Source organism: Carcharhinus amblyrhynchos, chromosome 17, assembly GCF_965287045.1.
Source record: "Carcharhinus amblyrhynchos chromosome 17, sCarAmb.v2.hapA, whole genome shotgun sequence".
NCBI lineage: Eukaryota > Metazoa > Chordata > Chondrichthyes > Carcharhiniformes > Carcharhinidae > Carcharhinus > Carcharhinus amblyrhynchos.
In genome coordinates, this window is record NC_137340.1 from 29,367,082 (window position 1) to 29,393,335 (window position 26,254).

A 26,254-nucleotide genomic window follows, 5' to 3' on the forward strand; every position below is an offset into this window, starting at 1 on the left:
CAAGGTTGCACTAGAGAAGATTTACAAAGATGCTGTCTGGACCAGAAAGTTATAATTGAGGAAAGATTGGATAGTCTAGGGTTCATTTACTTGGAATGAAGAAGGCTGAGAGGAGACCTAATTGAAACATATAAAATTCTCAAAAATTAATTTAGAAAAGTAAGGATTTAGCAAAAACTGTCAGCATAGATTTGCTAAGAATAGGTTGTGTTTTTTTTCTGAGGAGGTAGCAAGGAACATCAATATGGGTTGTGCATTTGATATAGTCAAAATGGATTTTAGGGATTGAGATAGAGTGGATAGGAAGGCCTTGTTCTTTATGGCTGAGGTCTCCATTACAGGGGGCATAGATTAAGTACAAGAGGTGGGAAGGAAATTGTTTCAACCAGAGGGTGTTAGGAGTCTGGGATTCACTGTCCGAAAGGGGAATCGAGGCTGAAACCCTCATAACATGGATATGCACCAGAACTGTCCAAGCCTGCAAAGCTATGATCCAAGGCTTGGAAAGTGGAACTAAGCTGGGTGGCTATTTCTCCAAAGACTCCGACATGATGGGTTGAATGCATTCCTTCCGTACTGTTAATGTCTGTGCCCTTTATTTCATAATTGCCTCTCCTCATTCTTCCCACAAGACCGTTACATCATCTCTTTGCATTAAATTTAATCTCCACCAACTGTTTTACCCCGCCCACAATAATTCCAAATTTGGAGTCATCTGCAAATTTTGAAAGTGCGCTCATGCTACCTGGGGAACCTTACTCACTCACCGGCAACAGCTGGCCGCAGGACGGCATGTGTGTGTGTGTGTGTGATTGACTTCTGCCAGTTTGACCGTTGCAGCGCCGGAGGGCACGCGCGGCACAGTGACGCGCGCGCCGGCCTCTCGTTGCTCGGCAACCGCCGAGGAGGGAAGCACGTGGCGCCTTGTTTACCAAACGGCGCAGCTGCTGAATGGAAGGTGACAGCTGGAGGGGCCCCGGTGAAAGGCACGGCGAGAGCCGGCAGGGTAGAGGCTGGGACAGACGCTGCCAGTTCGCAGTTTTCCGTGGGAGGATGTGGTGAGGGCGCCGCATTTACCCGCTTTCGGTCCGAGCTGCTCAAATACGACTGAGCTGTGAGTAAGTCTCTTCTGATTATTTTATTATTGTTTATTACTTTGCAGCCGCGAACAATGACTGACACCGTGTAACGTGAATGTGTGTGTATGTGTGTTTTGATATGATATCCAAAACATCCAGCAAACTGACCAGTGACAATCCTGCTCGGTCTGAATCCCTGTCCGAAATCATTTCAAGAATCTCAGGCTATTTGCACCAGTCACTATCGGCTGTCGTTTTTCCATGGGATCTAAGTGCTAAGAAATCGTGTATGGGAGACCACGGGTTATCTAATTTTCGTGATATGTCCAACTTTTAAAACATCAGAGTGTATTGCTATTAAACTGATGATTAAGGATGGTATAGAACAAAAACAAATAATCCCAAATGATGTGAGTTGAGTCGTGTTCAGGGTCAAAGTTGTTAACCTGAGGTTTGGAATAAAAATGCCATTCTTTTGAAAACAACCGTCATACTTGCATGTGCGGATGTTGATCTTTTGAATTATGCAACACTATGTTTCCACGTGTTTATTTCCTATTTCCTTGCACTTGTCCTGAATGGGACCTTGTGCAATATATGTCAGCTGGAGTAATTGCAACAGAAATGTTTCTTAAAATAGCTAAGTAACTTTATTTAAAAATTACGATGCCTGGGAAAGGGTTAGTTGGTGGGCTAATGGTAGAAAAAACAGTACAGTGAAGGAACAGGCCTTTTGGCCCACCAAACCTGCGCTGATCACAATGTCCTAACCGCCTGTATCCGTGAATACCCTGCTGGTTCATGTGTCTATCCAGATAAGTCTTAAATGTCGCTAACTTACCTGCCTCAACCAGCTCACATTCCAAGCGCCTACCACTCTGTGTAAAAAGAAACTTTCCCCACACATCTTTACTGAACTTTTCCTCCCACTTACCTTGAACTCATGCCTCCTTGTGATTGTCGTTTTTGCCCTGGAATAAAGCTTCCAACTGCTACCTTTGTCTATCTCCTCATAATTTTATAAACTTCTATCAGGTCACCTCTCAGCCTCCGTCTTTCCTGGAAAAACAATCCAATTTATTCAATTTCCCCTCATTACTAATACCTTTCATACTAGACAACATACTGGTAAACCTTTTCTGTATTCCCTGAAAAGCCTTCTGGTAGTGTGGCGACCAGAATTGGACACAGAATTCCAAATATGGCCTAACCAATCTTTTATATAACTGTAACATAATTTGCCAACTTTTATACTCAATGTCCCAGCTAATGAAAGCAAGCATGCCATATGCTTTCTTCACCACCTTTTCCACCTGTGCTGCCACTTTTTAGGATCTGTGGACCTGTACGCCTAGATCTCTGTGTGCCTATGCTCTTGATAGTTCTGCCATTTATTTTATAGCTCCCACCTGAATTGGATCTATCAAAATGTATCACCTCACATTCGTCTGGATTAAATTTCATCTGCCAGTTCTCTACCCAATGTTCCAGACTATCTATATCCTGCTGTATTCTATGACAATCTTCATCGCTATCCGCAAGTCCAGCAATCTTAGTATCATCCACAAACTTGCTAATCAGACCAGTTACATTTTTTTCTAAGTCATTTATATGTATTACAAACAACAGGGGTCTCAGCACTGATCCCTGCAGAACACCACTAGTTACAAACCTCCATTCAGGAAAAGCACCCACTGCTTACCTCTGTCTTCTATGGCCAAGCCAGTTCTGAATCCATTTAGCTTGTTCACCTTTAATCATGTATGATTTAACCTTTTGTACCAACCTACCATGAGTGATCTTGTCAAATGCTTTGCTAAAGTCCATGTAGACAACATCCACAGCCCTTCCCTCATCAATCATTTTTGTCACTTCCTCAAACTCATGAGACATGCCCTCCTTTGTTCAAAACTGAGGGAGATCTTATAACACAATTACACAGTAACTAGTCACATAGTAATGTGACTGGACTAATAATCCAGCTGTGGGAGATATGAATTCAAATTGCACCATGTCAATTTAAATTCAAACACTAAATTTGGACTATATCAGATTGCTGCTTGACTAGTCTGTGGAACAACCCTCCCAATTAAAAGCCAGTTTCAATAATGTGCCATGAAATGATTGTCAGAAAAACCCATCTGGTTCACTAATGCCCTAAGGGAAGAAAATCTGCCATCCCTGGTCTGATCTAAATGTGACTCCAGATGCAGCAGTAGCCAATCAAGCCACTCAATTGCATCAAACAGTTTCAAAGTCTAAAAGGAATAAAACCAGACAGGCTACCTGGCATTGACCTAGGCACTGGAAATGACACGGCAGACCCAAGCCTGTTTACTCTGCAAAATCCTTATTACTAACCATGTGGAGTTTTGTGCCAAAATGGGGAGGGTCATCCCACAGACGAGTCAAGCAGCAGCGTGACATATTCATAATCACAGAATGTGATATGTTACATTGCAGACTGCGTCCCAGACATCACCATCATCATTCCTGGGTATATCCTGTCCCATCAGGACAGACCCACTAGAGGCGTCAGCACAGTGATATACAATTCAATGGAGGTTGGCCTGAGAGGCCTTAACATTGAGGGTGGACACAATGAAGTCTCAAGGCATTAGGTCAAACATAGGCAAAGAAACATTTCTGCTGAGCCACATAACACCCCCCGCCCCCCTGGCCCTTTCACACCCTCAGCTAATGAATCAGCACTACTCCATGTTAAACGTCAGATGAAAGGAATACTTCCATCACAACGCCAGAAGTGGAGATGTTTGTTTGATTGTATATTGTCCAGCACCATTCACCACTCCTCAGATACTGAAGTACTTCATGCCATGAACTTAATAACATTCCAACTAGGGCAGAAAAATGGGTAGCAACATTTTGTACCACACAAGTGCCTGGCAAGGAGACTGTCATCAACTTCAGGAAGTGTAAAGGAGAACATGCCCCTGTCTATATCAACGGAGATGAAATAGAAAGGGGCAAGAGCTTCAAAGTTTTAGGTGTCCAGATCACCAACAACCTGTCCTGGTCCCCCCATGCCAACACTATAGTTAAGAAAGCCCACCAAAGCCTCTACGTTCTCAGAAGACTAAGGAAATTTGGCATGTCAGCTACAACTCTCACCAACCTCTACAGGCGCACCATAGAAAGCATTCTTTCTGGTTGTATCACAGCTTGATATGGCTCATGCTCTATCCAAGACCGCAAGGAACTACAAAAGGTTGTGAATGTAACCCAATCCATCACACAAACCAGCCTCCATCCATTGTCTCTGTATATGCTTCCTGCTGCCTCAGCAAAGCAGCCAACATAATTGAGGATCCCATGCATCTTGGACATTCTCTCTTCCACCTTCTTCCTTTTGGAAAAAGATATAAAAGTCTGAAGTCACATACCAACCGACTCAAGAACAGCTTCTTCCCTGCTGCTGTCAGACTTTTGAATGGACTTACCTTGCATTAAGTTGATCTTTTTCTGCACCCTAGCTATGACTGTAACACTACATTCTGCACTATCTCATTTCCTTATCCACGAACAGTGTATTTTGTCTGTATAGTGCACAAGAAACAATACATTTCACTGTATGTTAATACATGACAATAATAAATCAAATCAAATCAATGACCATTTCGAACAAGAATGACAACATGAAGATCAAAGCCAAGGCTCTGCAATCTCCTCCCTAGCCTCCCAGAGAATCCTAGGGTAAATCCCATCCGGCCCAGGGGACTTACCTATTTTCATACTCTCAAGAATTGCTAACACCTCCTCCTTATGTACCTCAGTCCCGTCTAGTCTACAACCTGGTATCGCAGTATTCTCCTTGACTACACTGGCTTTTTCCTGCGTGAATACTGACAAAAAATACTCATTCAGTGCCTCTCCTATCTCTTCAGGCTCCACGCACAACTTCCCACTACTGTCTCTGACTGGCCCTAATCTTGCCCTAACCAATCTTTTATTCTTGACATACCTGTAGAAAGCTTAGGCATCTTGAAGGGAATTGCTTGATGGAGCAGACGCAGCACGGTTTCGTTAACGGGAAGTCGTGTCTGACAAATTTATTGGAGTTCTATGAGGATGTGTCTAGGGCGGTGGATAGAGGAGAGCCGTTGGATGTGGTCTTTCTTGATTTTCAGAAGGTGTTTGACAAGGTACCTCACATGAGGTTATTGCAGAAGGTAAGGGGGCATGGAGTTGGGGGTAGGGTGTTAGCGTGGATAGAGGATTGGTTGTCAAATAGGAGGCAGAGAGTGGGGGTTAATGGGTGCTATTCGGATTGGCGGTTGGTGACTAGTGGAGTGCCCCAGGGGTTGGTGCTGGGGCCTCAGCTGTTTATCATTTATATAGATGATCTGGAGGAGGGAACCGAGTGTTTGGTGTCGAAATTTGCTGATGACACCAAGATTGGGGGAACGGCAAATTGCACGGAGGGTGTGGAGAGTCTGCAGAAGGATCTAGATAGGCTGGGCGAATGGGCCAGGAAATGGCAAATGGAATTTAATGTTGGCAAGTGCGAGGTGGTCCACTTTGGTAGGAATAATGGTAGGAAGGACTATTACTCACGTGGCGAAAAACTGCAGCAGGCGATGGTGCAGAGGGACTCGGGGTCCTTGTGCATGAGTCGCAAAAACCCAGCCTGCAGGTGCAGCAGGTGGTCAGGAAGGCAAATGGGATGCTGGCCTTCATAGCGAGGGGGATTGAATATAAAAGTAGGGAGGTCTTGCTGCAGCTGTATAGGGCATTGGTGAGGCCGCAGCTGGAGTACTGTGTGCAGTTTTGGTCGTCGCACTTACGCAAGGATATTTTGGCCTTGGAGGGAGTGCAGAGGAGGTTTACTAGGCTGATACCGGAGTTGAGGGGGTTGAGCTATGAGGAGAGGCTGAATAAACTAGGCTTGTACTCATTAGAGTTTAGAAGAATGAGGGGAGATCTCATTGAGACGTATAAGATGATGAATGGGATGGATAGGATAGAGGTGGAGAGGCTCTTCCCGCTCAGAAAGGACAGTAGGACTAGGGGGCACGGCCTCAAGATAAAGGGGGGACGGTTTAGAACGGAGTTGAGGAGGAACTTCTTCACTCAAAGGGTGGTGAATCTCTGGAATTCTCTGCCCGTTGAGGTGGTGGAGGCTGCCTCGCTAAATATTTTTAAGACGTGGGTTGATGGGTTTTTGATAAGCAAGGGGATTAAGGGTTATGGGGAGAGGGCGGGAATGTGGAACTGAGACACGACAGATCAGCCATGATCTTATTGAATGGCGGGGCAGTCTCGAAGGGCTGGATGGCCTCCTCCTGCTCCTATTTCTTATGTTCTTATGTCCTTATGTTGAGGATTTTCCTTGATCCTATCCACCAAAGTCTTCTCATGTCCTCTTCTAGCTCTTCTTAACTCTCTCTTTAGCTCCTTTCTGGCTAATTTATAACTCTTCAGTGCCCTAACTGAGCCTTCATGTCTCATCTTCACATAAGCCTCCTTCTTCCTCTTCACCAGAGATTCAACTTCCTTAGTACACCACGGTTCCCTTGCTCGACCACTTCCTCCCTGCCTGACAGGTACATATTTATCAAGGACTTGCAGTAGCTGCTCCTTGAGTAAGCTCCACATTTCAGATGTTCCCAGCCCCTGCAATTTCCTACTCCACCCTATGTATCCTAAATCTCGCCTAACAGCCTCATAATTACCTTTCCCCCAGCTATAACTTCTGCCCTTCGGTATATGCCTATCTCTTTCCATCACTAAGGTAAGCGTAACCGAATTGTGGTCACTATCACCAAAGTGCTCACCTACCTCCAAGTCTAACGCCTGGTCTGGTTCATTACCCTGTACCAAATCTAATGTAGCCTCACCTCTTGTTGGTCTATCTACATCCTGTGTCGTGAAACCTTCCTGTACACATTGGGCAAAAACTGACCCCTCTAACATGCTTGAACTATAGCTTTTCCAATCGAATGGCGATAGTTATGGGGGATTTTAACCTGCATGTTGATTGGTTGACTCAAGTCGGACGCGGTGGGCTTGAGGAAGAGTTCTTGGAATGCTGTCGGGATAGTTTCCTTGAACAGTATGTAACGGAACCTACGAGGGAGCGAGTTAACTTAGATCTGGAGTCATGTAACGAGGCAGGTAGAATTAGGGATCTTTTTGTGAGGGATCCTCTTGGGACGAGTGATCATAGTATGGTTGAATATAAAGGGTGGTGAATCTCTGGAATTCTCTGCCTGTTGAAGTGGTGGAGGCTGCCTCGCTAAATATTTTTAAGACGCGGGTTGATAGGTTTTTGATAGGCAAGGGGATCAAGGGTTATGGGGAGAGGGCGGGAATGTGGAACTGAGACATGACAGATCAGCCATGATCTTATTGAATGGCGGGGCAGGCTCCTATTTCTTATGTAAGAATGAATTTAACTATCTCCCCTTGATGTTCACTGGCATTACCATTGCTGAATCCCTCACAAGCAACATCCTAGAGGTTAAGAACATAAGAAATAGGAGCAGGAGTAGGCCATCTGGCCCTTCGAGCCTGCCCCGCCATTCAATAAGATCATGGCTGATCTGTCGTGGCTCAGTTCCACTTTCCCGCCCTCTCCCCATAACCCTTAATCCCCTCTCTTATCAAAAACCCATCAACCCGCTTCTTAAAAATATTTAGCGAGGCAGCCTCCACCACTTCAACGGGCAGAGAATTCCAGAGATTCACCACCCTTTGAGTGAAGAAGTTCCTCCTCAACTCCGTTCTGAACTGCCCCCCCTTTATCTTGGTTACCATTGATCAGAAACTGAACTTGACTAGGCATATAGATACTGTGGCTACAACAGCAGGTCAGAAGCTGGGAGCCCTGCTGAGAGTAATCAACCTCCTGACTCCAATGAGCCTTTCTACCATCTACAAGGCACAAGTTAGGAATGTGATGGAAGATTCTCCATTTGCCTGGATGAATACAGCCCAAACAACTTTCAAGAACCTTGACACCACCCAGGACAAACCAGCCCACATGATTGGCACACCATCCATCACCGAAACATTCACTCTGTCCACACCAATGCATAGTAGCAGGAGTGTCATATCTTCTACAGAATGCACCACAGCAACTCACCAATGATCCTTCAGCAGCACCTTCCAAACCCACGACTGCTACCACCTAGAAGGACAAGGCTGCAGGTGCATGAGAACACCAACAGCTGAATGTTCCCTCCAAGCTACGCACCATGCTGCCTTGGAAATATACCATCATTCCTTCACAGTTGGGGCCAAATCCTGGAATTCTCTCTTCCTAATAGGTGTTCCCAACCACAGACTGTTGCAGTACACAAAAATAGCTCACCACCAGTTTCTCAAGGGTAAAGAAGGTGGGTAATAAATGCTGGCCTACTTGAAGAAGTCACATTCCATGAACGAATAATAAAAACAATTTACTCAGTGCCATTGGGTTTGTACTTTCTAAAAAGAAACACCGGCATTCTTTATGTATTTTAGCATGGATGCAATATAAGGAAACACAGCAGCAGTTTTGTAGTCAGCAAGTGTGCACAATCATCAATTAATCTGTTTTGGTGATATAATGAAGCGGCAATGTTAGCCAGGAAAATGCACAGCCACTCTTCAAAATGTGACGTGACATATTTTTAATATCTCATCTAAAGGGACCATACAGTACTATACTGAAATATCAAAAAAGTTGGGCAGCATCTCATCAGCTGTGTAAAGGTGACTTTAGAGGTGGAGTTGGGGGTATGTTTTAGAATGGTTTGCTTCTGGTTGCCTATCTAATGTGCGTCCAAGTGATCTTGCCAGTGGCAAGTAGAATTGGCTATTTGCCCAAGGACAACATGTTGACAATCTGTGGCAATTAAGTTGCCACTTTAGGACAGCTTGATGTCGCCAGTATCTTCCTGATGGTGGAAGGGCCTTAAAGCTGAAGTCCAGTAGATGGCTGAAGGCAGCCTCCAGGCAGGGGGCTGCTGGCCAGGGGACCAGCAAGGCTCCCTTTAATTCCCCACCTTGGAACATGAGCCACTGGGCCATAAAATCCTGTGTGGACCACCTCCATAATGATGTCTTGGCAACTGTGGCTGGTCTTATTTTTACATTTTTCTATAGTCTTCAGAGGGCACCTCCATTTTGAGGAGCTGTCACAATCTCCTGGTGGATTCTTCTGGCTGCACAAAGTCTCAAGCATTTAATTGGCCATCCCACTTGCAGATCCCACCCGTCTTCCTTATTTTGATGTGGATCCCTGAGTTAGTCTGTTAGTTGGGAAGATGATGCAGATCACTGGGAGACGGAATCCCTTAGGATTCTGATGACTGAGATTCTTCTGAGACAAGCAGAGTTCGATCATTGTGTGCCGAAATTTTTGAGTTTGATTTGAACATCCAACTTTCTGAAATATATGAGAATACATCCAATTGCAGAAGAATTACAATATTGTTTTTAAAAATGATCGACTGACACATTACATTCGAAGAAAGAATTTGTGTCAGAATAAAATTATGTAAAAATTTGGATGTCTGTTATCTTAGAGTCATAACACCAAGAGTTTGCATTTATTTCACATTCATAAGGGAGTAAATGCCCCAAGGTGCTTCACAAACATAACTGAGCTACAAAGATAAATATTAGGACAGCTGACCAAAAACTTGGTCATAGGGGTTTTAAGGAGCCTCTTAAAGGATAGAAAGATAAAGTAGCAGAGAAGTTTTGGGCAGGAATTGGAGTTTAGGAACTGAAAACATAGCTGCAGTTGGTGGAAGATTAAAATGTGCAAGAGGTCAAAATTGGAGGAATACAGAGATCTCGAGGGTAGTAGAGTTGGAGGAGGTTATAGAAATGGGATAGGGCAAAGTCATGAAGGGATGTGAAAAAATGAATGAGAATTTTAAAATTGTAATGCAGGTCTGCAAGCATAGGGATGATAGGTGAATGGGAGATGGGTACATTGGGATATCGACAGCAAAATTTTCGGTGAACTCAAGTTTCTGGAGGAGGGAAGATTGGAGGCTCACTAGTCAAGCGTTGGAATAGTTGGGCGGGATTTTACGGCATCTCGTCCAGAACCGTAAAATCCCGCCTGAGTCAACGGACCTTCCTATGCTCCGCCCCTCACCCTCTCTGATCCCCGTGGCATGCAGGCCAGTAAAATTCCAGCCATCATATCTAGAAATAACCAAGTTATGAATAAAGGTTTTGGCAGGAACAGAGTTGAATGATGTTACAAAAGTGAAAGTAGGCAATCTTTGTGATAGCTGTGTAATCAGAAACACACCTCAGTGTAGAATCATACAACACAGAAAAAGGCCATTAGGCTCTTTGAAGGGCTAATCAATTATTTCCATTCACCTCCCATTTTACCAAATTTCTTCCTTCTAGTGTGCAAAATAGAGACCAGTTAGGTAGAGAGATAGTATATGGATCAGGTCAACACCAAAAGGATGGGATTTAATCTCCATTCCAGCTGAGGTAAACTTGAGGCCTGCCTTCTCACACTACCTGAAGTAAAAAAAATCCCAGTCATGGTTCAGTGAATAATTACCAAAGAGCTGCCTTTAGCCAGAGAACTCAAGAAGGAGGTGTGCAAAAATATGCTTCATCATATTTGGATGAATGAGATTCCAAAGTCTGCATTCGGCTGGCGAAAGTGTGGTAACATTGGATTTCTGCCTGCTAAATTCAACTGTAGACCCTGTCACAAGCTCCAGGCATAAAATCATTTAAATAGTTGAGACAAGTGGGCCATACCTTTATAGGAGCAACGCACTTGGCCCAATTGACTAGAAAAAGCTCTGAATAAAGCCATTCTGAAGTCAGAGGTTGTTTTTTAATCTCCAATTTTAATCATTCCACCATTGATGGCTAATGCCTTCAGCTGGCAAAACTTGGAATTCCCTCCCTAAACCTTTCTGCATTATTGCTTCTCTTTTCAACCTTTAAGACACTCCTTAAAATCTACCATTGATCAAACTTTCTGTCATCTGCCTAATATCAACTTACAGGGCTCAGTGTCAAATTGATCTCTGTATTGCTCCTTGTGTCTTGGAAGGGTTTATTATAATAAAGGTGCTTTATAAATACAAGTTCTTTTTGTTGTAATTGGCTAACAGTAAAATAACAATTTAAGGGAAAACTGGTAATCCCATCTGAAAATGTTTATCTTAGCTGCCAAAGCTGTTCAGGGCTTTAATGAAGAACATGTGACCAAAATTAGTTTTCAGATGTTCAGTTGGGCCTGTGGTGGCAAATTGGATGGAATTTTCAGGGTAACTTACTAATGGCTCTTGATACACCTCTGAAGTAATCTTTGGCATGAAGGTGGTATGGGTGGAAGACTCACCATCTCTCTTTCTCTGGAATTTGCCCTGTGGGTTACACAAGATGAAATTTCAGATCTGGCTCAAATTGTACTTTCCTCACATCTGATTCTCTTCTGTCCTTGAGTTCTGTGGGAATTCCTTGGCTAAGTTTTGGTGATCCATTTAACATTGGAACAGGAACCAGGTCTCATAAGGAATGCTTAAGCTTTCCTTGCTTCGGTTATCTTTTCCCTTTCCAGACTATGAAACCCTCACAAGATGCCCCAGCGCCCTGATCTTGCAAACTACCTGTGTCAGTGGTTAACATCCATATACTATTTTCCACCACTTCCTATTGACTTGAGTTTTTGTGATCTAAGTGACATTCTGCAGTAAAAGGTGAGTTTTCCCTGCAGTTTGATGCCCACATGCAATTTCACATGCATTAAAATCAGGGCCAGGCTGTTAATCACCAGTGGGATTAACATGTGCCATTCCGTTCTCTAACTAACTGAAACTTGAATTGACAAAAATATTAGCTTTGACAAGGAGAAAAACAGAACCAGACCCAAGAACTAAGTTTTTACTTATGTAAACTCTGAACCTGCTTATTTATAGGAACACTACTACAGAGCAGTAGGACAACATAACAGAATTAAATGAAACATAACACAACACATCAAATTTCAGCCAGTCACATGAAATAAATTCATGGAGTGTGGGAAGATAGGATTACAGGGAGTTGATGAGGTTCCAATTTAACAGTGATAAACTGGGAAGATTAAGTAATGCAATAGTAATGACCAATTCCAAAATATTGTAGGATATTATTACCCCAATGACAGGCTAGAGAGAGTTGGGCAGTAGTGTGGTTAAAAATTTAAAAATCGCATAGAGTTACCCCAACCCACTGTATACGTATGTGCCTGTTGTAATTTGCTCAACATGCTGTGTCTGTGTCCCACTCCAAGATATGGATGTGCTGGCGTTGGACTGGGGTAAAAACAGTAAAAAGTCTGACAACACCAGGTTTTAGTCCAACCGATTTATTTGATAATAAACGCACAAGCTTTCGAGGTTTCCCTCTTCGTCAGGTGACGTTCACCTGACGAAGAGGGAAACCTCGAAAGCTTGTGCGTTTATTATCAAATAAATCGGTTGGACTAAAACCTGGTGTTATCAGACTTCCCACTCCAAGAAGCAGGCAGTTCATTCTAATACTTCCCACTGTGACATTGATGACTGATTTGAATTACATTTACTGTTGGCTGGACGGATTTCCCACAGAAAAGGAAATTTGACAGCTAGTTGGAGGTGAGAATGAGTAAATCCAAGTGGTTAAGTGCTTCTTAACCATTGCTTGTGCGCTAAGAGAAGGAGGGGAGCTCCTCCCTGGTCTCTCAAGCAGTTCTTCTGCTGTGGTGAGTAACTGTCCTCTCTAAACCACAATCATTACCTCCCTCCTGACTGCTGGTCTGACTCCCAACTCATTGTGCCAGAGAATCTTTGCCCACCACCCCGCTTACGACCAGCGATCTTAGCTGATTGTCAGGAGATAACCACAACAGACCCCGGCTGCGGCCTTCTACCGCATGCTTTTCAATTCAGCAGCTGGCTAGCCTGTCAATCTGGTCAGCAGCCAGGTGCGAAATATAATCAAACACTGATAATGCAGTCCAGCTGTTAAATTTGGTGGGATATCTTTCTTTCCATGATTTCTGGATTTCACCCTATTAAACATGCAGCTCCACTTGGGAGGTAGGGATAGCTTAAAACTAAATAGAAGGAGGGTGATTGTTCTGGAGAAGGGATACATAGGCTTACAATGCAAAAGGATATGGCAACATTGCAAGGCGGATATTTTTGGTGATGACCCCAAAGTTTGACAAGAAGGGGACATGTACAGACAAAAGACAGGAGCAAATAGGGTCAAAGGGGAAAAAAATGATTTCAAGGCAAAATTAATGGCTGTTCACTTAAATGCACATACAACTTGACACATAAATGAATTAACAGCACAAATAGAAGTTAAATACAAGGAGATGAAAGTTGGGAACTAAGTGTTCACTGGTACGTAACTTTTTGTAAGACAGGCAGGAAGGAAGCAGTGGTGAAGTTTGTTAGTACAAAATGCAATAAGTGCAATAGCAAATGATCTTGGATTTGAAGATGTAGAATCCATATGGGTGGAAGTAAGAAATAACAAGGGGAAGAAGGCACTCATGGGAGTAGTCTATAAGCCCCTAACATTGGCTAAACTGTAGGATTGAGAATAAATCATGAAATAATGAAAGCATGTAAAAAAAGGCAATACGGTTGACTTTAATCTTCATGTGGATTGGGAAAATCAAATTCGCCAAAGTAGCCATGAGGAAGAATTTATAATGTGTATTTGGGAGAGTTTCCTAGAACAATATATCATATATCCAATCAGAGATCAGGATATTTTGGATCTGGTAATGTGTAATAAGGCAGATTTAATAAACAATCTCAGAATAAAAGATTCCCTAGGAAACAGTAACCATAACATGGTAGAATTTAGCATTCAGGTTCAGAGTCAGAAACTTGAGTCAGAAACAACTGTGCTAAACTTAAATATGAGGGCAGAGTTGGCCAGAGTGTACTAGGAAAGGAGCTTATCAGAAAAGACAAGTTGATCAGCAATGGCAAATGTTTATGAAAGTACTTCATGCCTCCCAACAAAGATGTATTTTGCTGAGAAAGAAGGATTCTAGGAAGGGGATAAACCAACCATCATTGACCAAGGAAGTTAAGGATAGTATTAAACTGAAAGAAAAAAACATACAATGTGGCAAAGATTAGTGGTAATCCAGAGGATTGGGAATGGTTTAAAAACCAGCAAAAGATGACCAAAAAATAAAAAGAGAGAAAATAAATTATGGGAGTAAATTTGCAAGTTATATTAACACAGACCGTAAGAGCTTCTTTAAATATATAAAAAGGGACAATGCTATTTACAGGGAAAAAACAAAGTCCAATACTTTCTTAATGATTATGGAAATATCAGTACTTACCATCTACACTCATGATGGGTTCATCCATGGAAGGGTTTACCACAGTTAACCGAGTAATTCTGGCAGCATATTGCTGCTGTTGAACCCGAACAGCACTTCTTTCTTGCACGTCCTTCAGCTATTTTACATAATATTTTCATCTGTGCTTTCACCAAGTCAGTGTACATCATGGTTCATAAGCAGGTGAAACTTCAAATTATGTAGGGATGCACTCATGTCAGTCTAACACCTGCTCAAGAAAGTAGACTGACCACACATCGCTTTTTCAGGCATCATCAAGATTACCACACACCTCTTAAATCAATCATACTAACCCCTCTTGTTTTTAAGTCTAAGATGTCTGTTCTATCCTTACTTGTCTACTCAGCTCACAAGAATGACAAATCACCAAGGAAGGACATTCAGCATTAGATGTGAATACTAAATCTTCTTCCAGACATGCATGGAAGCCTACGGGGTTCAAATGCTCACATTACAGTGATTAAAAACAGTTTATCACGCCTGAAAAAATATTCTAAATGACACTTGGATAGGCGAGTATGATTTAAGTCTACTCATGCCATCCACAAACAACAGCAGCAGTAAAATCAATAATCTCAATGAACACTTATCCCAAGGCCAAAGCATGGTTACCTGCAATAATTGACTGACAGGTGTATTATCCATGAGCACTGTCATAAATGATGTGCATTGCCTCATGTTGCTGATGTGGAATTATAGACTCCTCACTCTGATGAAAATATGGGAGAAATGAAGCAACTGAAGTTCCTGGTGAAGCCACACTGGGGGACAATATTTGGCACCTTTAAATGACTGCGAAACCTTGAAGAAAATTGAATAGAAGTGGAGATGGATAGATTTGCCATTTATTTACAGAAGTGACAGCTATATGCAGTGAGTCACCAGTGTGCATTTAATACTTTAATTTTTATAACTTTACCAAAACATCTAGGAGCAGCCCCATCATCAGCAACTGAGATCTGTCAGCCTGTTGATTGCTATGTTCTTTTGTCTGAGATTATTATGGTGGACATTCTCTGATGATTTTAGGTATTGAGGGTCCAGGTCTTGAAATATTCTGGGTGGATATCTCCAGAGCGGTGGCTGGCACTTTTCCTTCCTGTGCCCAATGGTTCCTTCCTCCCTCACACCTGATGGCCTTATGACAGTGTACATTTGGGGGAAAGAGCGAGGAAGGGACACTTAGAGGGAAATCTAGGTTCCACATCCTCCTCCTCTCCTCACGCCTAACTGTTGAAATCAATCCATGGCTAGAGTGATGGAGCATAGGTCTGAGTTCAAATCTCCTGGTCACCATCCTGGAGACTTTGAAGTGATTGCATGCCAGAGGTCTGTCCCCCTGCCTGTCTCTTAAGGCCATGTCCAAAGGTTCATCACCTGACTCAGACAGCAGAGGCCTGGTTTTGAGCAGTCCTGAGTGGCAAAGACCTCAGCTTAGATGTTGCTGGCAACACCAGCATTTGTTGCTTGGTCATTTCAGAGGGCAGTTAAGAGTCAACCACATTGCTATGGGTCTGGAGCCATATGTAGGCCAGACCAGGTAATAACAGCAGATTTCTTTCCCTCAAGGCCAGTAGTGAACCAGATGGGTTTTTGCAACAATTGACTGTGGTTTCATTGTCATTATTACACTTTAAATTCCAGATTTTTTACTGAATTTAATGTTCATGCAAAAACATGCTGCTGGTGAGGGGGTGGGGTCCCGATATCTGCGGAGTGTGGGAGGGGGTCTTCCAGTGCCGTTGTGAAACAGCACCCAAGCTCTCTGCAGCTGGCTGACCGGTTTATTTAAGCCCCATCCCCTTCAGGTCTAGCACACAACTCACCAGAAATATCACAGGGCATGCTTGAGAGACCCGCACGGTACACCCCATTTCTCTCATCGTTATGACACCGAGGCTAAATGGAATTTTAACTTTTAATATGCTGAAAGATCTTCAATCTCGCAAACCTGATTTTTTGATTAAAGTTGTTTTTTTCACAATGCTGGATTTTCCTTGTGGCCAGTGGCCTGGAATTTGTCAAAGGACAGAAGGTGTCAGATTCAATGGCTTGTCCTTGGCAGGGATGAGTGTGAACACACTCTTGGAGCCAGTGTTCTTTAGCTGGGCATTGGACTGTGAACAATACGCACTTAGAAGTGACCAATGATACAATGGTTGGATTTGTTTGGCCTAATTGAAGGATGTAATTGGGGTCCTGATTACCAAGGAACTTTTCAAGTTTTAACTCTACTAACACAAAGGGCCTGATTTTACCATTTTCATTCTAAGTGCAGAACCTGGGCGCTATTCAGATCCAACTTGGAAATCTACTTTCAGGCACCCCCATACGCACTCAGTCTGAAAAAAAAACTCAGGTCTGAATCGCACTGTGGGCAGGGCTTAGTGTGCCTGAAACAATCGGAGCTCTGAACTACACATGCACAGTTAGAAAAAAATGTCAGATCGCTCCCAGACTGGAGAAAGCGGCCTGGGAGTGAAAAGTGGGAGCGATGGCCCCCACAGACCTTACTGTTCCCCTTATCCACCCACACACCCCGCTACCCAGACCGATCGCGGCCCGCTGCCCACTTCACCCCACCGATTTGTCCACAGAGTGGCAGCAGACCCCCCTGTCTCTCCCCTTCCCTCCGGCCCCCCACCAGAGATCCATCCAATAGTGAGCAATCAGGCCTCCCCCCTCCCCACCACAGAGATACATCTTACCTGCCTCCTTCCTCCCTCCCAGCCCCAGAGAATGATGTGGCCTCACTCCCCTCACCGTCTTCCCCAGGGAATGATCTGCCTCACCCCCCCCCCCCACCCCCCACCCATCCCGAGAACAATCCGGCCTCACTCCCCCACCCCCCAGAGAATGATCTGGCCTCAGTCTCTTTCCCCCCCTCCCCAGAGAACGATCTAGCCTCACTTTGCCCCCCCGCCCCCCTCCAGAGAATGATTTGGCCTCATTTCCCCACCCCCCAGAGAATGATCTGGCCTCACTCCTCCTGCCCTCCCTCCTACCCAGAGAATGATCTGCCTCAATCTCCACCTCCCCCCGCCTCACCAGAGAATGATTTGGCCTCATTCCCCCATCCCCCAGAGAATGATCTGGCCTGATTTCCGCCCCTCCCCCACCCGATCCCAAGAATGATCTGGCCTCATTTCCCCCCCCCCAACCCCGCCCAGAGAAACATCTGACCTGTCTCCTCCTCCCTCCCTACACCCTCACCAGAAAATGATCTGGTCTGCCTCCCACCCCCTCCCCCCCCACTCCCCAACCAGACAATGATCAGCCCTCCCCCCCCACAACCAAACAATGATCCTCCCCCACTCCCCGTGACCAGACGATTGGCCCTCCCCTGGCCATCACAACTGACAACGATCGGTCCTCCCCCCTGCCCACCAGAGACACATCTGACACCTCCTCTTCCTCCGCCCCCCACCAGAGAATGATCTGATTTCACCACCCCCCAACCCCAGTCCCCCCTACCCCCCCAGTCATCGATCTGAGTCAGAGAGACGATGAAAGCTCTGAAATCACCTCTTCAGCAGCAAGAGCGCCCGATTCAGACTTTTATTCAGTGCGTTCATTTTGGTGTGATTCTGGATCGGCGAAAGCGGTAGTAAAGGGGGAAATGCTGATAAAGTTGGGCGGGCAATTCATTAATTCAATTTAAATACACGCAAATGTATTTAAATCACGGTTGCACCCGTTTCAGGTGTGAATCGGATCTCGGCCATCTCCGGCATCAGTAAAGTGGCCATCTGCGCAGACCCGGGTGTGGATCACGTTAATAACCTCACACCCAACTTTATCACACCCGAAAACGGGCGTGACGCGATGGTAAAATAGAGCCCAAAGAACTTGTTCAGAAAGACAGTGTATGGGACCCAGGAACCAAGCTCACAAGAAGAGACAACATATGGAAGGAGAAGCGAATAAAGAACTGATTCCATGTGACAAAAAAATCTTGGTTTTAATTAAGAAATCAACCTTAAGTTAAGGAAAATAACCAGGTTTATGCATTGCAAGTATTTACTGTTGTTTGAGTAGCTACAGAATAAAGGAAATTGTATTTAAGTATTTAAAGACAACTGTGTGTCTTTATTCGATGCAGATGTTAAAACACATAGGTTTGAGCAACAATACTTAGAATTTTTTTGGGAAAATTCTGCCTCTTGTATCTTCACAACATACTTTCCGTAGTTTTGTGTTGTCTGCAAACAAAAATTGAAACCCCAGCGCAGATGCCTGTAGGACTCCACTCATCACATCCTGCCAATCAAAAACCCATTTATGCATGCTCCCTGTTTTCTGCCTGCCAGCCAGCCATGTCTGAGGTAGCGCCTCGTCAAATGCTTTCTAGAAATCCAAGTACAGTATGTCTAGAGGCTACCATCTATCCACAGCATCTGTTACTCCATCAAATAACTGTAGTAAATGGTTAAACATGAGTTTTTCGAAGTGCCCAGCTATAACTTTAATTATTGATTCTTACACCTTCCCCATGACAGATGTCAAGCTAACTGGTCTTCTAGTGTCCTATTTTCTGCCTTCCTCCTTTCTTGAATAGTCGAATTAAACCTTTCCAGAATCTAGGGAATTTTGAAAAATTAACACTGGTACATCATCTACCTCATTAGCCAGCTCTTTTAAAATCTTAGGATGACATCCACTTAGACCAGAGACTTGTTAGCCTGCAGCTCCATCAGTTTGCTTAGTACGGTTTCCCTAGTGATTGTAATTTCAATAAGTTCCTCTCTCCCTCCATTTCCCAAACTACAGCTATTACTTGAATGTTTTCTTTATCTTCTGTAGTGAAGACAAAGCAAAATATTTCTTGTTTCATGCACCATTTCCTTATTTACTATTAACTTCCCACTCTCACTTTCTCGAGGTTTAACACTCACTTTACCTCTTCCTTTCCTGTTTAAATACCTGTATAAACTCTTGCTATATTTTTACATTTCTTGCTAGCTTCTTCTCATACACGAATTTCTTTCTCCTGATGAACCTTTTATTCATTTTCTGCTGTTCATTATATTCTGATCAATTATCTGACCTGCCACTCATCTTTACAGTATTGTATGCCATTTCCTTAGGCTTAATACTTTCCCTAATGTCTTTAGTTAATCAGGTAAGTGGGTTCTCTCATTAGAATTTTTCTTTACAGTAGTCATATGCTTATTCTGAGTATTCTAAAATATCACTTTAAATGTATGCTTCTCTTGATCTATCCCCTAACCTAGTATCCCACTTCACTTCAACTAAAACTACTTTCATGACCATTAATTTTAAATATAAGTCTTCAACCTATTAGGAGCATAGAAACAGGAGTAGGCCATCTAACCCATTAAGCCTGCTCTGCCATTTAATATGATCATGGCTGATCAGACACTTCAATGCCTTTTACACCCACTGCCCCCATAATCTTTTACGTTATTGTTAATCAGAATCTATCAATCCCTGTTTTAAACATACACAATGACTCAGCTTCCATGGCCTTCTGGGGTAGAGAGTTCCAAAGTTCCACAACCTGCTGTGTAAAGAAATTTCTCCTCATCTCAGTCCTAAATTTTGAAATTGTACCCTCTTGTTTTGGATTCCTGTTATATATTTAAGTAGTTGCATGATTTCTTTAAGAGCTGGACACATGATTTAGATGGTGATACCATTAGGGTGTTTCACAGACTGTTGTTTAGTTTCATTTTCTGCTCTATATGAGCAACACCCCCAAACATAGAGTGGACATTACAAGAAGAATTGGCAATGAGCCACGATTTTGTTTCATCGAGAAAAGACCCTATGTTAAGAAAACAAAACATTGGGGCCCTCACACTTCGAATGTTAGAAGACGAGAAAAGCAACAACAGGATTAAAGATTGAAGTGCCACTGCAGGAAGAAAGACCAAGTAAGAAAAAAAGGTAATTTTTTCCTGATCAGAGAAGGGTGAGATTCCAGACAGTCTCTGGCATATTTGAAAAAGTGATGCTTTGTTGTACAGCTTGGACCATTTTGGGGAAAAAAACATTAAATCGCTGGGAAGATAGGAAGTACTAAGAACACTGTACAAAAAATACACTGAATATATATAACTTGCTACTAAACAGGCTTCACAATTTGTTGCAGACATGAAGATCCACAAATTGGGAAGTCAGAAAGAAATCAAAATAGCAACAAGCATGTCACTGATGTGCCAAAATGGGCCATTCAGCAAATGTCTTGCTGGAGCGAGGATAGTCTGTGCAAGAATTGTAGCAAAATGGGTTACATTGCCATGGCTTGTTTGGCTAGGCCAGCTTACACTGAGAAGAATATTCAGAAACAAAATCTGGGTTCTTTCAAGAAAAAGAACAAGTTGCATTCTGCAAAAAGAATTTATAACCCTGAAGAAGAGAATGTCCAGAAATATGATGGAGAGCTCCAACTGAACAGATGCTATCAACTAGTTTTGTTGATATTCTTTTATTTTTTAGTAGATCATTTGCCTGTAACAGCTTCTCAAGTTCAGAGGCATATCAGAAATGATCCCATGATGGGGAAAGTGATGGATATGGTATTGAAAGGAATGACATCTGGAACACATCTTATGCATATTGATTTGAAACCAACGGAGTTGACCATCCAAGGTGGATGTCTATTGTGGGGAATCTAATTGATCATTCCTCCTTGTCTATGTGCAAGCATTCTTGAATAACTACATGAAAGACATCCTTGTAAAGTAATAATAATGTGCTAATTAAAGAAAAAGTGGGACAGTCCTGTGCACAAATAAGACTGTTGTCTCCTTTACAGAGTTGGGAGTGGCCTAAAATGCCATGGTAATGATTACATCATCATATAGATTTTGCTGGTCCATTTGAAGGTTACATGTTCTTAATCGATGCACATCCAAAGTGGCCTGAAGTTGTTGTCATGGGACCTACTACATCTGAATAAACCATTGATTTAATCTTTGCAAGACTAAATAAACCAGAACTGATTGTTGGTGAAAATGGTTCACAGTTTACTTCACGATGTTTGAGGATTATCTCAAAAGTAAATGGTATTCAGCATATAAAATCTACATCTTATCATCCATCAAACAATGGATTAGCTCAATGTTTTGAACAATCCTTGAAACACTCTTTAAAAGCTTCAAAAGAGCAAGGTTCGTTATCACATTGTATTAATAGTTTTTTTGACATCTTATACAACTACGCAAAGTTCAGCGCATTTGCACTCTTAAAGAGTAAGCTGAGAATTACAATTGATTTGTTATTACCTACAGAAACTTCAGAGACAGTGGAGCATTAACAACAATTGCAGGTTGCTGGAGGAGAAATGAGAGTGGTGGATTCACTGGTGACTTTGGTTTCACTATTTCCCTAAACTCCTTTGCATGTCCTCCGGCATCTTTTCTTTTAAAATGACTTATCAAACCCCATCTTTTTGACCAGGTATTGATCACCCTAGATCAATCTCTCCCATTTGAATCCCATTCTCTACGAAGTTCCAATTGTGACATCTTTTGGTATGCTTTTTTTAACATTAAAGTACTATCGGAATTCAAACTTTGATTTGAATTTGCTATTTGGGATTTTTGTTGGATTTTTCTGTTCCATCAGCACACAAATCAACAATTAAAAATAATAAAATGCTGATTTCATCAAACACACACTTATATGAAATATAAATGATATGTTTTGTTCATGGAATATTAAGTGATGTGTACATTTTATTGTACGAGAAATTTTTTTTGAAGTTTGGAAACCCTATGCATTTCTTATCTAACTCTGTGAAGTTTTCAGCTGAATCTCCTGCCTCACACTATATGACACCACAATCCGCCTAATATCACTGGTTCCACCTACCTCTTTTGAACCAGTAAAAATATTGGGATCCGAAGAAATAAGATTCCTCTTTCGTGTAGGGATTCTGTGGGAGCAGCGAGATGCCCTCCTCCTTCTCCAGGGGAACCAACATGGAATTGGGATTGGGATTGGTGGGGTTGCTTGGTGCACCTGGACAGCAGCCTGGAGCAATTGACATTGTTCCAAACCTCACAAATTCATCTACATTTGGGAGTTCCATCTTCTCAGGAAACCGTTGGTGGTCAACAGAAGGAGGACAGGTCCTCTGTGGAGACCTTTGATCCATACTAGGCACAGATAAAAATATTGACTGAGAGGTGTTGCTGGCAGTCAAATGAAGCACTGAATTGCCTCCTGGTACAAAGATGCCTGCTCATCTCTGGGCCATGGTCTTTGCATTTGGGAGAAAAAAGCAAGTTGATCAAGTATCCACCAGGTAGTATTCTAACTTTTTTTTAACACTTTTGCACAAAGTAAAATTATTGAATTAAAAATGGTAAAATAACAAAAATCTAGTTAAATATTTGCATTTGATCTTAAATTCATCATTTGACAGTTTGGCCTGTATATATCCCCCCACAGATGTCTTGGGTACCCAAAGAGTGCATATACCAAATTTAGGAATCCCTCATAGAAGCTATAGTTGCAGTTACATATTGTGTTATACAAAATGTTAACCATAGAGTATATATTAATAGCTGTTTTCGTAAAAGTTGTTGAATTATTTACTTTAAATGTTACATTTAACAAAAATGTTAAAACATTAGAAGCCTCTGGAAAAAATTGAAGAATGTTGTGGAGATATAAATAACATTAGCAAGACTTCGTTAAAACACTGATCTGTAACATCATGGGATGTAATGTAAAACTGCACCATATGAATATAATCTTTCCTTAAAATTCAGTGGTACAGATGAATGGACAATATAATCAGATGTATCAAATTTACTTTAATTTATGTCCTGTAAGAATTGTAGAGATTTATCATGCTGTAGTCAACTTTCATAGACATTCTTATTTTGACACATGTACCTGTAGTTTAGCAAGTGAATCATGCAATTATGAGTGTAACAAAAGGCAGCACACGTACATTTGTAAATGATTGAACAATACTGTGTAGGAAATTGTACAGCATTTTGTCAAATTATTTCTCAAGAAAAGTGATATGCCTGTTGAATCTCATGTTGTGCTAACATTTTGTTGTGATTTAATTGTTCATTCTTCACTCGTATAACAAAACCTATTACAAATTTTCTTTTGCAGTATTTATTTTGTGTGCATACAAAGCCACTTATGTATTGATCCTAAGCACTTGGCTTCCATAAATCTCACCTGCTGCACCAACTGGCTCATTTAAAGTAAAAATTACAAAATCACAAAATTGTTGGCTGGGAAGAACTCAGATTACTGCACCGCATAGGTCTAATTGGCTAACATTAGCATTATATACAGTAGCAGAACAATCTTCAATTTTTTTTAGAATTGCTCCTGAAATCATGATGTGATATTGTAATGTGATTTAGTGATTGCATCATGTACAATGTAATTGCATCATGAGTAGCCTATTCTCATCAGATTTTGTTATAGGTTCCAAGGAAAATTGGTGTCAGTTTTAGGTAGTGTCCCAAGATCTAGCATAAAAGTCTTTATCAAACCTCCTAAATCTCTGTCCAGTGAAAAAGCCCATATTTTTCAGTTGTTTCTTCATAACCATAATCTTTTCCACAAATCTAATATCTTCCCTATAATGGGAAGTTCAGAACTGCAGACAATACTCAACAGAGGATTATCAATATTCTTTACAAAAGCCTGAAAGAAATGTATTTTTAATTGGCAATTAAACTTGGCTTTATTATTAATTGTTTGGTCCTCACTACTACATTAGTTTATTGATTCTATTAATAGATTAATTCACAGATACCCTGCAGATGCATTAATTTATTTGCCAATATGACTGCTGCTTGATGAAATTATGATTAATGAGTGCTGTAGCCTAGTGGTTACCATACTGGATTAGCTGGAAAACTCATAGCCTGACGTTCTTCCGTTGTCCATTCCTATCAAACAGGGGGATCAAATCAGATTTAAGATGATATGTATCTGGCATGGCTCTTGTTATTCACCTACCATGAATTTTCCCCTGTAACATCCAAAAAGATTGACAAATACTTAAGTACAATTTTGAGCTTTTTTAAAACCTAAGAATTTTTGATTGCAACCACCTGTCCCATGGATAATCCTTTAAAAGATTGCATTTGAATATCTAATCCCTTCATCATGTGTTCTTGTACCAATGTGTGCAAAATGAGTGTTCAATTAATGGGCTATCCTTACAAACTCCAGCAAGGTCAGAACTCTTTGTGGCCCTTTTGCAATATGGTCAAGTCACAAAGCAGACTGGAATGCATAATTGGCCCTATCATCATCATTTATAGTGCAGTGTTGTCAAAACTGTAAGATGTGAAAAGTATTGCAATTAACTTGTATTCTGCTTTGTGATGTAATACCTTATTGATCAAGATGAGATTGAAGGAGAGTATAGGAAAAACGGCAGAGTCTACATCTATATCAGGCTTGTAAAACCACACCACATGGTTATCAATAATGTTTTTCTAACACCATCTAGTTCAATGTTTTATTCTGGTAAGTAAATTGGGTTTTAATTTGTAGTTTTATTGTTCAAAATGCATTTAGTTTTGCTTCTTTTTGGGATAATGTCACCTAACCAATCCTTGTGTTGCCATGGCAAATTTACTTGTTGTATTGTACTGTGCCTGTGAGTACGCTGTTAAGTCTAGAAGGCCAATTCAGAAAACCAGACAGCTTTAACTTAAACTGGACTCTAGTTCAAGGCAGGTGAGTTTTAATATTGGTTCAAAACTCACCTGCTGTAAAAATGAAGCCCAGAGTGTTTTAAATTTCCAGTCTAAATCTGATTGCCATTGTCCAAATTCCACTCATTTCACATGGAAAGTCATCAAAAGTGATGCAAAATTGCACAACCAGGAATAGGTAAATCCATGGGATCTGTTGCTAAGCAATCCTGTGAAGGTTCCTGCAGTCAGCTATTGCAGCTGCAATCTTAGATTTCTGCTCTACTGGTCTGGCAAAACAAAATTAAATTTTAAGGCCTCTTCTGGTTCCTATGTGATTGTTCACTGAGTAGTTCCATTGAGAAATTCCCTGCCTCCTTCTGTTTGAACCTACTAGTAAAACTGCAGTCTGGCTATGATTATGTCGTTAGGATCTTATTTATATATGACGGACAAGGCTATTTTCTTTGGGGGACTGACCACCCACCTGCTTTCCTTTGGGTCAGTAAAATTAGAGTCATCCTACTGGCAGCAGTGTTCCTTCTAAACCGCACAAATGTGTGATCACACAGTAATCCAGAATATGCCACAAAGAAAACAGACAGGCCACGCACAAACGTTTCCATTAAGGTGTATGAATGTGCTGTCGTGTGGCAATCATAAAGAGGCTACCTAGCACAATAAGCAGGCAGGCTGCACACAGCAAAGAGAAATTGAGGGAACATTGCTTGCTGGTTCAGTATGCATTTTCATTTTCCAAAGTGCCCTCCATCGTGTTACTGAAGGAGATCAATGGCACAGCACAAATATAGAAGTTTTCACCTTTCAAAACAACAAACTTTTTTTTTAAATAAACAAATCACAGACCTCAGAAATGATGGCTGTGAACAATTTTTGACGATATTTGCATCATGATATAAGAACTCTGACGCTGAACTGCCAGCGTTTACACAAGCTTAACTCTGAGCACTAGAGGAAAACTGGATCAGTATACAGCTATGATAAGTTAACCATTAGATACACATTTGACAGTGTAATCAACTCGGAGGGAGGTCTCTGTCTCTGCCTGTAACTGCTAATCTCCCAGTCTTGGTCTATTACATGTTTTATACTCCTGTTCTGCCGTCTGTGGCGGAGATGTCAGCCGTGTTTGATCCTTGGCCACAATG

At 41.9% G+C, this 26,254-nt stretch overlaps 1 protein-coding gene across 4 annotated transcripts in view; it reads left to right on the forward strand.

The window, feature by feature from the left end:
• The first annotated feature begins 950 nt into the window (after positions 1-950).
• Positions 951-26,254, forward strand: part of LOC145354404 (uncharacterized) — a 234,128-nt gene continuing 208,824 nt past the window's right edge. For 3 of the 4 annotated variants that reach the window (XM_080205677.1, XM_080205679.1, XM_080205680.1), the window contains exon 1: positions 951-1,118. The gene's annotated coding sequence lies outside the window, so the exon portion shown is untranslated. The remainder of the gene's footprint in view (positions 1,119-26,254) is intronic. The other variant, XM_080205678.1, reaches the window with a different exon arrangement.